Here is a 13,477-nt window from a genome sequence, read left to right as displayed (position 1 = left end):
ATCAGGCCATAGTTATCAAGGCTATAGGTATTATACAGGGCCATATGGTTGTAGTTTTATTTGATTCTGGGGCTACTAACTCTTTCATATCTCCATTTGTGGTGGAGCATTCTGGGCTAATGGCAATTAGACAAGATGTTAGTTGGGAAGTAGATTTAGCCTCAGGAGCCAGAGTGTTAGTTAATTCCTTGGTGCAGAGCTGTCAGATGTAGATTGGAGACATGTCCACTAGGATTGATCTACGCATTACCCCTTTAGGCTCTTATGATGTTGTTCTTGGCATGGATTGGCTTTATGCCCATAGCACCAAGATGGATTGTCGACAGAAGAGGGTGGAATATGTGGATGATGATGGTATCTCTAGGGAGATCTTTGGAGTGAAGAGGCTGATGTCCCTTTATATGATTTCTGCTATGCAGCTTAGACGGTGCATGTGAAAGGGTTGTCAGTTGTTTGCTATCACTATTAGTGACAGAGAGGAAGATTCAGAGAGGGAGCCATCCCTTGATGATTTTCCAATCCTTCAGGAGTTTGTAGATGTGTTTCCTTCAGAGCTTCCTGGTATGCCTCCACCTCGAGCAGTGGATTTTCACATAGACCTAGTGCCAGGAGCCGAGCCAGTTTTGAGAGCACCATACAAGATGACTACTCATGAGCTTAGTGAGCTAAAGGCTCAGTTGGAGGAAATCTTAGAGAAGGGGCATATTTGACCTAGTGTGTCACCTTGGGGTGCACCAGTGATCTTTGTCAAGAAGAAGGATGGATCACTTAGGTTGTGTATCGATTATCGGCAATTGAACAAGGTGACCATCAAGAACCGATATCCTCTTCCCAAAATCGATGACCTCTTTGATCAGTTGCAAGGTTTTAGAGTATTTTCAAAGATTGATCTGAAGTCGGGTTACCATCAGTTGAGGATTGTGGATAGTGATATCCCCAAGACAGCTTTTCGTACTAGGTATGGCCACTACAAGTTCACTGTGGTACCTTTTGGCCTTACAAATGCTCTAGCTGTATTCATGAGCCTCACGAATGGAGTATTTCATACATTTTTGGATAAGTTTGTGGTTGTGTTCCTTGATGAAATTCTGATTTATTCTCATGATGAGAGAGAGCATGAAGAGCACTTGCGATAGGTATTGCAAAAGCTGAGAGAGAATTAGTTGTTTGGCAGCTTGTCGCAGTGTGCATTCTTCAGACCCCAGATACATTATTTGGGCCATGTCATATCAGGTGATGGTGTCTCAGTAGACCCATCAAAGATTAGGGCTATCATGGATTGGCCAGCACCCACCAGTGTTACTGAAGTGAGGAGCTTTATGGGGCTAGCAAGATATTACCGACACTTCATTTCAGGATTCTCTAGATTGGCAAACCCCATCACATCTCTTTAGAAAAAGGGGAAGAAGTATGAGTGGATAGAGAAGTGTGGTAGAGCTTTTGAAGAGCTCAAGAGAGCCCTCACAAGTGCACCAATTCTTGCAGTACCAGATCTTGTTGCATATTTTGTGGTGTGCACCGATGCATCTTTAGATGGTTTAGGGGTAGTCCTTATGCAGGAAGGATGATCTATTTCCTTTGAGTCTAGGAAGTTGAAGACTCATGAACTCAATTATCCTACTCATGACCTAGAACTAGAGGCAGTGGTTCATGCCTTGGTAAGATGGTGATATTTCCTTCTGGCTCATAGATTCGAGCTTCATTCTGATCACCAGAGCTTGCAGTACATATTTTCTCCTCCAAACCTTGATGCTAGGCAAAGAAGGTGGATGGAGTTCCTATGTGAGTATTATTTTGATGTTTATTACATCAAGGGAAAGGAGAATGTGGTTGCAGATGTCTTAAGTAGAAGGTGCCATGAACTTTCATCTGTGACTACTTGCACTGACTTGAGAGAGAAAATCTTGCAGCACTTACCAGCTGATGAGCTTTATGCAGAAGTTAGTCAATTAGTACATTCTCAGAGACCCTTGTAAGGGAAGTTTATAGAGTATTCTTTGGAGTCTGATGGACTTTTGCGTCATAGGGGACGTATGTATGTACCTTCCATTCGGGGTTTGCATGAGCTCATTGTACTTGAGGCTCATAGAGCACCTTATGCAGCACACCCTGGGGTTAAGAAGTTACATGCAGATTTGAGGCAGCTGTATCATTGGCCAGGCATGAGAGTGCAGATTGCTAGCTTAGTTGCGAGATGCCTTGAGTGCCAAAGGGTGAAGGTAGAACACCGTCATCCTGGTGGGCTTCTCCAGTTGCATGAGATTGTAGTGTGGAAATGGGACACTATATCTATGGATTTTATTGTTTGTCTTCCTATGTCATCTCATCGCCATGATGCTATTTTGGTGATAGTTGACACATTGACCAAGGTTGCCCATTTTTCACTCATGCATACTACATTCACAACACGAGACATAGCTCAGGTGTTCTTGCGAGACATTCTTAGACTTCATGGTGTTCCCCATAAGATCATCTCTGATAGAAACTCTTTTTTCACTTCTTCATTTTGGAGAGAGTTGCAATCAGCTTTGGGCACTAGGCTCAATTTTAGTACAGCATACCATCCTCAGACCGATGGCCAGACTAAGCAAGTGAATAAGGTTTTGGAGGACATGCTAAGTATGTATGTGATGGATCATCAAGTCAAATGGGAGGAATACCTACATCTTGTAGAGTTTTCCTATAACAATAGGTATCATTCTTCCATAGGTATGCTTCCTTATGAGGCTTTGTACAGGAGATCGTGTAGGACACCCTTGAGTTGGGACGGGATAGAGGATCGAGTATCTATTGGCCCCCAGTTAGTAAAGGAGATGGAGCAATAGGTGACCCTGATTAGACAGCGCCTGAGAGAGGCACAGGATAGGTAGAAGAAGTATGCTGATGCAAAGAGGACAAATCGAGAGTATCAGTTTGGTGATAGTGTGTTCTTGAGGGTGCGGCCACACAAGAGTTTGATTCATTTTGGAAAGGGCTCTAAGTTGGCACTGTTGGTGTGATTTTTCATAGTATAGAAAATTTTTGGTATTCGGGTGAAAAATTAGTTACGTCTTTGTTTTGTGACGCCCTCATTTTCAAATTTTTGAAAAAGGTATTTTCTTCAATTTTTGGTAGGACTTTTTATCCTAATGTTTTATTTACGTCAAAATGCCCTTGGTAAACCTTTCATGTACCTCTAATTGCGATTTTCCATTTGAAAGGATGCCAAGTTGAAGTGTTGTTTAGTCACCTTTGATCTATCAGAGATCAAGGGTCAGCGTATCCCCGCATTATAGAGTTGTAGGTCTTTAAGCAATGTGGGGAAGTGCATTTGTGACATGTAGCCCCTGATGTTTTATGAGGTCCAGTACACCGCAAAAGCTCTTGTATGTCATCTTTGTCAGTACTTTTTCACATGTTTTGTTTTTCTTTGATATCATTGGTTGATTTGTTGGCAAATTTATGAAGATTACTTACCAAGCAGTTTCACTATCGATCTTGTCTTGATTGACGGTTGGTGCATCCCCGCATAATGAAGATATAGGTCTTTAAGTAGTGCAGGGAAGAAAAATGGTGACACGTGGAAAAGTGGGGTTAGGTATTAATATCTCAATATGTTACACTGCAAATGACTGATGACATATAATGCAAGGTATGCACAGAAGGATTTTTGGTTGCTTAATGAAGGTGAGAGTCTTATCATCATTGATCCTGTCTTGATCAATGGTTGATGCATCCCCGCATAATAAAGATGCAAGTTTTTAAGCAATGCCGAGAAGCGCATTTGTGACGCGTGTCCATGATGATGACAAACACTTGCTTGCTCAAAATGAGATACGGTATCCATTGTCATGAAGTGTTGTCAAATAGTATGAGCTAATATGGTAGTTTCCTATTGGTCAGTACTGCTTTCTAGTTGTGAATACAAAATGGATTATTCCGATCATTGATCTTGTCCTAATCGACAGTTGGTGCATCCCTGCATAATGAATATGTAGGTTTTTAAGTAATGCGGGGAAGCACAATGGTGACACGTAGCATTTTTCTAAATGGACTGTAAAGCTTGTTATTTTTAAATCAGGACCATATGATCTAATAAAATCTACGAATGGGATTCAAATTGGAGTGCGAGTTGTGGGCAATGGTTACTGAGAGTAAATGTGATCTAGACCTGGTACGTGCAATTTTAATTGATAAAAAGAACCCATGATTTCACCATTAATGAATCACCAAAGCACAAGAAGAAAAGGCATTCAAGATTTCAGAGCTAAGGCATAGAATTTCTCGGTTAATACTCCAATAAAATTGCAGAAGACATCATATAGTGCAGAAGTGCGATTTTTGGCAGGTAAGTGCTTTGTGACTTTCTGAGTAAAATTTGAAGCATTCTGCTATTGAGAATTTTCCAAAGTTTCATTAAAAATACCACCCCGAAAAGAGTTTACTGGACAAAAAGATTATCTAAAATGTTCAGTGCATGATGATTTTCTTGAACAATTCCCCTTATCAGTGCATGAAATAACTAAGGGAAGGGGACTCATTCCAAAAAACCCTAGATTGGTTGTGGTAGAAGGATTTTATGACAAAGCTAATTGGATAAGGGATGCCCAGGTTTCCATGGGAGGTTTGGAGTTGTTTAAGAAATGATTTTCAAAGCAAAAAATGGACACTCCTATGAGCAATGTATGGGAATTCGACATTGGAAAATTAGTAGTCCCTAGTGTCTTCTTTGATAGTTATTTATTGATGGACCCGGCAAAGAGGTATGATCCTATCATAGGGTGGGTAAACAATCATTCAGGGGTCAACCTTTTTAGGGTTTTCCCTGAGCTGTTTAGTGAGGTTTTCAACCTAAACCCTAACGACACTGTGCATGAAATCATTGATCTGGATGATCTGCAAGCTAGATATGATGCACAATGAGTGTACTTTAGAATAGGGCCACTACAGGAGCATGCTGCTAGGGTTGGTAATTTTTCTATGATCACAGCCAATACTCTAGAGCCATTGTTAAGAAGACATTTCAATCTGAGAGCTCAAGCACTATATTTTTCTCTTTGCAAGATCTTGGGGATAGATGAGGGTGATCAAATTCTAGGTTCTATGGTCCTTATAATTGCTCAAACCCTTTAATTTGGAATGAGTACTATTCTAGATTTTGCCACTTCCTAGCAAAAGAGATTCACAATGATCTAGTTGGAATAGCAAAGAGAAAAGTAAACAAACCATTCTGTTGGTATTCATTGATGATGCATGTATGTTTGTACAAAGGATATACTTTCTTCTCCAAGGGTATGGAGTTAGAAACCACAAAGGATGGAGAAAGGAATCTAGTGCAGTTATGGAGTGTGGATATGACTTCAGAGGCCACTGATGCTAGTTATGTAAGATTTGACAGATATTTTGCATCAAAGCTTAGACTTCTTTTAAGAGGAGATAGACCTAGAATCCCACAAGCATTATTAGAAATGGTCAGACCTAAGGACCATGCTAAAGGGATACATGTCAGTCACAACTTTGGGGATATAATTCCCTACAATGTTTCAACAGTAATAAGAGTTTATGGTTTCCTAGGAAAAACCTCATGTGTTACCTTTTCATGTACCTTTGAAGATAGGGATAGTCGAGCTCTTATGGCAGATAGGTACTATAGATGAGAGGGAATTGGTAAAGAAGGGAACTTTCTTTCCAATGGTTATTGTAGTGCATGATTTTTTTTTTGTTAAAAAGGGGTGGAAGCATTTAAATTTATTTTTGAATAAATATAACATGGCAGAATCTCACGCTAGATTCATTGACCCTGAAGGATTCTATGATCCATTAAGAGAAAGGGTGAGAGCTTCCCATATGGTACATTAGGTTTACTATCTGGAAGATATAATCAAAAATATTTTCACATTGCAGGAGCAAGAATTAAGGAAAGAGAAATGGATAGTTTTCAATAAAAACCTAGAATTCGTTAATGCTTTTGACCCCCAGTATGACCCATTGAAAGATAAGAAGTACTTGGGAGATAAAATACAGGCATTAATGAATAATTTTGCTATAATAATTCAGACTATGAATGAAAAGAAAGATATATTTATTAAGACACACCCAGACAAGGCAACATAAATACAAAGAAGAATGAGTGGTAGAAATGTGGTAACTCCTGGCCAATATACATTGCAAAAAAGGGCAGGTTATGTCATGGTTCAAAGTGTGCAACAAGTACCCCCTCATAAGGAGCCAAGGTCAAGAATTCCATCTGCAACCAGCTCTCCAAAAAGATGAAAATTAGAGCAGGGGTCTTCTTCTACTCAAAAAGAACAATACTCCCCAAGCCAGTCTGCAATCCAGATAGATGATGAAGCATCTCTAAAAGAACAACTTAGACAAATGGGAGGAGAAGGGAATGTGATTGTCACCTCTACAGACCTGGATATGGGAGAGCCACAAGAACCTCCTACACCTTCCTTGGACCTGACCATTGCTGATTACCAAGGTAAAGAAATTGACCCAATTGTTGACCAGGCTTCTGAAAGATTTAATAATGATGAAAATTTTGTAAGATCTAGGGCTTTTTCTTAGTTTTTATGGAGATTAAATATAAAGAATTTTGAGAAAGCCTGTGAGAAGATCAAGGCTAAGAAACCAAATAAATCTGACCCAGCTATCAAGGAAGAGGTAAAATAAAAGTTTTTGAGTGATTTTGCCCGATTCACTCCTGAAGCTGGAAGGAAAATAGTTAGACAATCAGGAGTCCTCCTTCTGCCAAAATGGGATGAAGCAAATGCTATTGTTTTTGATTTAATAAGAAAGCAGAAGGATGTTCAACTAACAACCACTGAAGAAGTACTACAGACTCATAGAGGGGTCAAATTTAGTGATGACCACCAAGCCCTTGTTTTGTGGTCCATAGATAAGAGAGAAAGTACCAGGATGCATGAGTTTCCCACTACAAAACATACTGGTACATTGATAGTATATAGGCCTGGTGAGGTAAGTAGTAAACAAGTAATAGGAATGGCTTCAGAAATGCTAAAATTGGGTGGTGTTGTATCTGGACAAGAAGAAGATAAGTTTACCCAACTCAATGCTAGGTTTGAAGAAGTTCTAAAATCATATGAGGAAAGGGGTATACAGATACAATCACTGGAAAAAAAAAATGTCTCAGATGGAGAGGATACTTGGGAAACAAAAAATGGGAGAATCCAGTGCATCTACAATTGCATACCCTTCATAGCCATTGGTTGGATCTGGATCAACCCCTATTATTGAAATACCTGACACCCCTGAAAGGCCCCAATTCTATACTACAGAGGATTTTGAAGAGGAAAAAACAAAATTGCATGAGTTGCAGATAGAATTGAGAAATCAACATGAATAGAAATTAAAGCAGGGTGTGATATATTTGAGGGATAAAATACAATTATCAACCTTTTTTGATCAGTTGACAAGAATTGCAACCCTCATGGATGAGTTGAACAGAGATAAGGATAAACTGACTCTTCTTGCACAGAAATGGAGGGAGAGAAATAATGATGTTACAATCATATGTATATCTACAGACCAAATGCCTTATCATCAAGTTGAGAAGATTTTTGATTTATTAAATAAGCTAGAAAATTTTGATGATGAAAGAGATTCTTTACAGAGAAGATTAACACTCTATTTTTCCAAATATATGGCCAAAGAATTCACTTTATTTCCTTGTGCTTTAGAATCTATTGATAAAATAAAGGAAAAGGAAAAGTGGAAAAGGGAGTTGGATGAGTCATTTAATGAAAGAATAGTAAACATCATGAGTGAGACTGGCCAGTGGTTCTATGCAAAGACAAATGAAGATCTAGTAAAAATAAAATTATTTTATACTACTATGAGGAAAGAATTTGATGATTTAGAAGAAAGTATAAATTCTTTAATAATATACAAAGAGAAGCTCTAAGTTTTGATTGGCCAGATGATGATGCTTTTAATAAATGGAAAAATCAGTTTCTAGAACAAATGTCAGAAGATGATGAGGAGGAGAATGTAAAAGTAAAAGTCACCCTCGTAGTTAATAATGAGGACATGGAAAATCCTCAGGTTGAAATAAATTTACAGGTAACTGAAGATGATACATCACTTTCAAACCTCATGGCTATTTACTCTAAGGATGATGAATAATTGAAGAATCAGATCTTATTTTCTTGTTTCAACAACTAAGAAGCATAACAGAAAGGGACCCACCAAGGATTGTTCGATGTATTAGCTTTTCTATTATTTGTTTTTGTATTTTGTGACAGACATTTGTTAGTATTCTTTAGAAGACACTTGTCACTTTCTTTAGCCTGAAGCTTGTTGCATCTCACACTATTTAAGTGAGATTCCAAGGCTAAAGAATTGTCTGAATTCTATTTCTTCTAAGTATTGTGCTTAGTCTGGTTTTTGGTCCAAATTTGAAAAGCAAGTTTGTAATGTATTTTTCTGTCAAATTCTCTGAGAATACATGAATATAGAATGAGCTGTGTTTCTTTCTGAAGGCCATTCTGAGTCTATTGTAAAGGATATACCATTTTCAAAGAAAATGAATACAAATTATGAACTGTCCCCATATCATTTCTTTCTGAATTTTGTCTCCTTTTAAATACTTAGCTACCTTAATGTTGTATGAGTAAAAGCTTGTGCAATTGAATGCAACCTAGTTAGGTTCTATATCCATTTATCATTACTGTTAATTCAATGGATTAAATAAAGGCTTTGATGAATGTGATGAGATTTCTTAGGTATTGAAAAGGATTTCGAATGATAAATTCTGATAAGAATTACTGATAGAATTTGTTGCAAAGCAACAAATTAGATCTAAGAATTTGCTATAGACTCTGAACCATAATGGATTAGGCACTGATCAAGTTATTTCAGTTGAAGGAGAAGTATATTATAAATAGGTTATTTCAAATGTATCATCAAATCAAATTTTACTTTTATTTTCTGTAGATCTTCAAAGTTGGCCAACACTTCTCTGCATGGAATGTTTTAGCTTCAGTTAGCCATTGTTGTTGAGAATATCTGCATATCTATAGAAGAATTCTTGGCCATATCTATTTATGAGATTTTACCAAGTTAACAAGAATTATATATATGTTTGAGGATTATGAAATGAGAATTGGAATGAAATAAAGAATAATCTTCATACAGTTGTTCCAGTTTTAAACCATCCCTTGGTACACCCACCCTGGTATTGCAAGCCAAAAGAGTAGAAAACCATCTATGGTTTTGTTGGAGTTGGGCCCAAATACCTTGCATATGAAATTGTTAATAAGAATAGGCTAGTCTTTATATTGTGTATGTACTGTCATTCTGGTATTAAGCATTTTGTTGCTTAGTAGTTTTAGTACCTTTTAAAACGCCAACAAAATGGCAACTCTGCTGGGGAGTTGTCCAACACATCTGTGAAAAGTACTATAGTTTCTTTGGTCTTGTTGTGTACGTGTGTGTCATATGATCTATGTTTTGCCCATGGTTATAAGGGAATCTTTTAGTGTCAAACCTTGAGAATTTTAAAGAAGATAGAGCCCAAGTACCATTGCTACACATTGACATATCCAGCCTATCCAACTGTCTTATCTAACAAGCAAGAGTTGTAGTCTTATGACATCAGTGATTGGTCTATTTGTGCCATATATTTTTGTCTCTACTTGTGTATTGTTTTCCTTCAATCAGAAAAAGTGTCATTATATATTTTCTCGAAATAGGGTGGCGACTCAATCAAGGTTTTGAAGCTAGTGCTTATTGTAACAAAAGGTCAATATGGCTGACAAGAGGAAAAACAAAAGAGCTTACATGAGAGCCAATCTCGATGTACCAATGTATACTGATTTACCCCAAGGTGGTAGGAAGAACCAAAATAAGAAAAAGACAGATCCAAATCCCACTTGGAAACCCAGAGGTAGTGCATCCATCAATTCCCATTATCAACCAGTAATAGGAAGAGAGTCTTCTTTGCTTAGCTCTGAATCCAAAACTACAAGACTCTTAGGAGGCATTTTCAGCACCCCATTACCAGATGAGAGAGTTTTTCAAGACAAGGACATATCTACTATGGGAATTGCTTCATTAAGACCAGATCCTGTAGTAGATATGAATTATAGGCTAGGATTTAGGAGTTCATCTGACAATTCTTTTAATCCCAAAGTAGCCCCATATGTAGAACCAAACCTTATAGATCTGGATGATCCTGTTGATTCCGAAGGAACTTCTGCTGATCTTAAAGAAGTGCACTCTGAAATAGAATTTTTGAAGAAATGGATTGCTGAGGAAGAAGCTAAATAAATTCATCTTGGAAAAGAGAAGGAGCAAGCCACCTTAGATGCCATAATAGAAAGAGATTCTCTACTAAGAAGGATGGCTGCTTTGAAAGAGAAAAATAAAAAATTAGAAGAGAATACCACAACTCTCCATAAGGATGTTTTTGGAGATGTTGATAATCTGAGAGCTAAAGTTTAAGAATAGGAGAAACGCCTAAATCAAAGGCAAGAACTAGTTATTGCTCAACTTCAAGCCTATAAACCTGTTCAAGTTGATCTTGTAGAGCCCACTGCAAAAGCTCCAGATAAAGGGAAAGACAAGGCTATAGGAATCCAAATAAACGATCCTCAAGCTATACCAAGCAAACCTATACAACCCTCCATGTCTAAATTAGATCTAGATCTTGAGAAGGCTCGAAAAGAGAGGGAAGATCTTGCAAAAGAAGTTGAGAAGGTTGAGAATGAAGCTCAAGCTGCAAAAACTAGAAGGAAAATCCAATTCATAAAGTCTAATTCTACATTGGCTTCATGGCCAAATTTGTCTATCCCACCTACAAATCTTGCACCAATTAGTGCTCCCATAATTTCAACTCAGGGAATACCCCAATCTGCTCCTACCTCATCTTCCACTATTGGCACCCAAGTCCCATTTGTCCCACCACAACAGTCCCAAGCTGCTCCCCTGAGTCAAGCTAATATAGCTAGTACCTCAAATGTTCCTGGTTTCTAGAAGAAACCTATATACCTAGAAAAGTATAGACAGATATCATTTGCTGGTATTCCTGGTGCCCCCGATCCCATATCATTTGATTTAAGGTATAAATTGGTTAAGTTTTCTAGAAATAATGCTATTACTGGTGAAGAACATCTGAGGATTTTCATTGACATGTTGAATGATTATGAAGTCGAACACGAAGACATGGTAATGAAATTGTTTGTGCATTCACTAATAGAGGATGCAAGGGATTGGTTCAGGAGATTGCCTGATGATAGTATTACCTCATGGAGTAATTTGGAGAAGTTGTTCAAAGAGCAATATGTGGACAATACTAATGTAGGATTCATGTTGAACGAGTTCAACAATATCAAGAAGAATCCAAATGAATCCACATTTGATTTCAATGTGAGATTCCAAAAAGGTATGTACAAACTATTTCAATTTATGAGGTTAAATGAAGACGTCTGTCTCACAACCTATTTCAATGCTTTTGATAGTAAAATGGCTTATCAATTGAGGGATAAAGATCCTAAAACTTTAAGAGATGCCTATAGAGTTGCAGTGAATATAGAGAATAATAGAAAGGCATCTGGAAAACTAGGTAGGAGGGATGATCCTAAGCTTTTTAATCCTAAAAATAATAATAAAAGGGAGGGTGAAAAAAATCCTATAAGAAAAAAGCCTGAAGAACCTACTATAGGCCAAGTTTTAGAAATGCTCAAGAAGATGAATCCCACTAGTTTCAATAAGCCAAATGTTGCTGAAAGACCCCTTGTGAATAACAACAATTTCAATAGGTAGCCTAGGATGCAGAATTACCCTTACACCACTCAGTGGAAAGATGGTAAACCAGTTCCCAACTAGACCCAAAATGTGAAGGATAAGGGTACCCCAGACCCCCTAGAAAGGAACACTATAAATATGAATGATGATGTACCATGGTGCATTATATGCCAATCACCTCGTTTTGCTAATTATTGTGTTGTTGCTTAGTCATTCACCCAAGCTCAAGGAGTACAAGCTGAAGAAGAAACTACAGAGAAAAACCATGATGATATAAGCTGCAATATGGTGAATATGTGTGATGATTTGATAGATTCTGATTCAGAAGAGCCTGAAAATGATATTACTAGCCAGAGAATTTCTTACCAGCTACATCATCAGCAAGTTTTTTCAGATGATGAAGGGTATGATGCAGATAAGGTATGCAGTACATTTTCTGATGTAGGTCTCACAAGTTTAAGAATACCCTCCAAGGAGGAAATTGACAGAATTACAGCCAAAATGATTTCACAAGTCCATAGTAATTATAATTTGAGAAATAGAGCAATAAATAATGATGCAGGAAGGCCATCTAGTGTATTCATCAAAGACATTACTCGTAAGGTGAATGATCAAAACAAGAAAGTTAATGTAGATGTGCCTAAAATCAAGGAGAACAAGGGTAAGAAATGGGAACCAAAGAAGAAGGTTCAATTTTAGATAAGTGAAGCAACAAAACCAGTTGTACAACCAAAGAAGTCAGAACTGGATGTTATCAAGAAAAATGTGGTGCATACTACTCAAAAGACTCTGATTCTAGGTACTACTATAAAACCTACTATGGTTGAACCTATTGATATGATATCCATGTTATCTCAAATTATTGTAAAAGTGCCCTTGTCTGAACTTTTTAGAATTGAAAAGCATAAGTATAAAGCTTTGTCTTGGTTGGCTGGAATAGCAAATAATAAGGTTATTGTAGATCAAGTTGTGTCCCAACAGACCCCATTAGTAATAGAGGACAGCGGTATCATATCCCAGATTCCTCAAATGTTTCTAGATGATTCCTCAGTGGCATTCATAGAAGATATTGATCCTTTTTTCCTCAGTCTAATCATAAAGCGGAAGACCTTAAAAAATTGCATGATAGACTCAGGAGCTTCCAACACTATAATGTCTTTCAAAGTAATGGAAGCCTTAGGATTGAAGGTGGATACCAAGTAGGGTAGATGTAGAGGGATGGATGCTAGGGAAGTCCCAATCATAAGTACTATAAATGCCTTACCATTCAAACTAGCTGCATATCTTGAAGTAGAATTAACCATATCTTTCCTTGTGGTAGATATACCTCCACACTATGGAATGTTACTCTCCAGAAAATGGAGTGCTACCATGGGGGGACGCCTACAATGTGATCTTACTTATGCCACTTTTCATATAGGGGACAAAGCTATTAGGGTAAATAGGGAACCAAGGGTTAACCACATCTTAGGTGAAGAAATTGACAAAGATACCACTTGTTTCCTAGATACTGGGATTAATGCTTTCAAGGCTGAATTAATTATTTAGGAAGTTGAAAATTTACCTGCTATCATCGAAAATGAAGTTGAATGTTGCATGAATTCACCAAAATTATGGACAATGTTCTTTGATGGGGCTAGTTCTAAAGAGAGTGCAGGGGCAGGTGTAGTCTTTGTGTCCCCTAAAAATAACACTTTTAGGTATTCATTCACCTTGAAGTTTGCCTACA

Source organism: Cupressus sempervirens, chromosome 3, assembly GCF_028749045.1.
Source record: "Cupressus sempervirens isolate cs-2001-9-10 chromosome 3, ASM2874904v1, whole genome shotgun sequence".
In the NCBI taxonomy this organism is placed as follows: Eukaryota; Viridiplantae; Streptophyta; class Pinopsida; order Cupressales; family Cupressaceae; genus Cupressus; species Cupressus sempervirens.
Note: the sequence above shows the minus strand (reverse complement) of the source record.